This window comes from Dreissena polymorpha, chromosome 3 (assembly GCF_020536995.1).
Source record: "Dreissena polymorpha isolate Duluth1 chromosome 3, UMN_Dpol_1.0, whole genome shotgun sequence".
Lineage (NCBI taxonomy): Eukaryota > Metazoa > Mollusca > Bivalvia > Myida > Dreissenidae > Dreissena > Dreissena polymorpha.
Window position 1 is genome coordinate 148720709 of NC_068357.1, and position 2500 is coordinate 148723208.

Genomic DNA, 2500 nt, shown 5'->3' on the forward strand with positions numbered 1-2500 from the left:
AACCCTAACCCTAACCCTAACCCTAACCCTAACCCTAACCCTAAACCCTAACCCCTAACCCTAACCCTAACCCCTAACCCTAACCCTAACCCTAACCCTAACCCTAACCCGACTGACGCTTCTAAGGCCTGAAACGACGTACCGAGCCGAAACACCCCCATCGACGGCCTAGCTGGGAGGCCGCCGTGACTATTCCGAGGCAAGCGGGACTAGCTAGCGGGACCCCGTGTCCCTGTCCGTGCGGATCATCTCTCGCGGCCGTGGTCTCGGAATGCGGCCTGGGCTAGCGGTCTCGTAAGGGACTAGCGGGCCTCCCGTGTCCCTGGCCTTGCGGACCATCTCTCGCAGCCGTGGTCTCGGAAGGCGGTCTCGACTAGCGGGACCCCGTGTCCCTGGCCTTGCGGACCATCTCTCGCGGCCGGGGTCTCGGAAGGCGGCCTCGGCTTGCGGTCTCGTACGGGACTAGCGGGCCTCCCGTGTCCCTGGCCTTGCGGACCATCTCTCGCAGCGGGGGTCTCGGAAGGCGGTCTCGACTAGCGGAACCCCGTGTCCCTGGCCTTGCGGACCATCTCTCGCGGCCGGGGTCTCGGAAGGCGGCCTCGGCTTGCGGTCTCATACGGGACTAGCGGGCCTCCCGTGTCCCTGGCCTTGCGGACCATCTCTCGCGGCTGGGGCATCGGAAGGCGGCCTCGGCTAGCGGTCTCGTACGGTACTAGCGGGACCTCGTGTCCCGCAAGATTCGCTGCGTTTTTTACCGCAGCTGGCGGCGAAGAATCTGAGTGCCCGTGTTCCGAGACTTATTTGGACATAGAAATTTACGACCGATTTCGGTTCGGTGAAAATTTTCTGCGTATTTTCCCGAAGCCGTCGACCTGAGATCTGAGATTTGGTCTTCCGAGACGGTCGATAGTACCGCTGGCAAGGTACAATAGGTAAAATGGAGTACCGCTGAGGACGAAAACATTCCTATATATATGGGAGAAAAAATTTTTTTTTGACTCTCGCGACTGGCCTACCCACTAGACGTGGTCTCCCCGTAGGCATTAGCGGACAGTCGCGGGACATCGGGCGCTTCCCTCGTCTCGTACGGCAGCGCGCTTAGACCGAGGTCTGCTAGGGCCAACCCAAACCCTACGTAGTCGCTCGGTCCGGCCTCGAAGCAGGAGGCGAGAATACGGCGCTAGATAGCTACCCAGGCCTGGTCGGTAAAAACCCCACTAATGTGCGGGAACGACCTCGTCTCGTACGTGCGACAGCGCTCTTGGACCGAGGTCTGCTAGGGCCACCCAAACCCTACGTAGTCGCTCGGTCCGGCCTCGAAGCAGGAGGCGAGAATACGGCGCTAGCTAGCTACCCAGGCCTGGTCGGCGAACCCCCTACCCTGCGGGGGCCACCTGCCCGTGGAGCGGCGAAGCAGCCAGCTTGGAAAAGGCAAGAATCTCGGCCGCCGAAGCGGCTCGCAGTGGTCCCGGCCGCATTCACACCCGGCCAGCGGGAAAAATACCACAGGCCTGCCCTCGGTGGCGCGAACGGGGACTAGTGGACGAACTAGCAGTCGGTCCCGAGACGCTCGCAGTCGGTCTCGGCTTCCGTGCCCTCGATACGGAGAGCCTTGACGTGTCCTGCCAGCTCGGCGCGGTCTTTCAACCGAAGCCGGGCGGCGACCAGTCGAACGTAGTACGGGGGCGCTCGCTCGCAGTGGTTGCGGTGAATCGGCCGCGTCTCGCAGCTTGAGCTCGAAGCGTCCCCTGGGCTAACGTCTCTGCAATCGGTCGGCTGGCTGGTAGGCCGCGCGTGTTCCCCCAGCGGAACGAGAACGCGCAGCTGCCGAACGAAGCCTTGCCGGCCAGAGACGAGCCCAGTGCGAGAGAGTCGGATAGAGGCTCGCAAAGCGATATCACGGGCGAATTGCGCGGGTAAGGCCGTGAACACGGTCTCGCGAACGTAGTCGCCCTAGGGGACGAACGAGAGCGGCTGGCCGCTGGCTCGCAGCTGCTGCCCAGGGCAGACTAGGGTCGGCAGGTGGACACGCACGGTAGTAGGCGAATCGAACGCGGGGGACGCCCCGCGATGCCGAGGCCGGTTCCGCCATACCAACGCCGGAAAGCCCGAAGCAGCAGCCGGTGAACTAGCACGCTAGCCGCCAGTCCCAGAAACACGTTTCGTCGTCGCTGCCCGAGCGAGAGCGCAAGCGAGCAGGCGTACGTGTACAACAGTAGCTATCTGGTTGATCCTGCCAGTAGTCATATGCTTGTCTCAAAGACTAAGCCATGCATGTCCAAGTACACGCCTTCACACGGCGAGACTGCGAATGGCTCATTAAATCAGTTATGGTTCCTTAGATCGTTCAATCCTACTTGGATAACTGAGGCAATTCTAGAGCTAATACATGCAACGAAGCTCCGACCCTCGCGGGGAAGAGCGCTTTTGTTAGCCCAGACCAACGCGGTCGCCGCAAGGCGGCCGCAACGCGTGGTGACTCTGGACAACTTTGTGCCGA

General features: G+C 61.8%; 1 non-coding gene across 1 annotated transcript in view; it reads left to right on the top strand.

Moving 5' to 3' along the window:
* Positions 1-2220: 2220 nt before the first annotated feature.
* The window catches only part of LOC127875504 (small subunit ribosomal RNA), a 1832-nt gene continuing 1552 nt past the window's right edge, over positions 2221-2500 (top strand). Inside the window, exon 1 of the ribosomal RNA XR_008047460.1 lies at positions 2221-2500. This exon is cut by the window's right edge and continues 1552 nt beyond it. This is a non-coding gene — a ribosomal RNA (small subunit ribosomal RNA).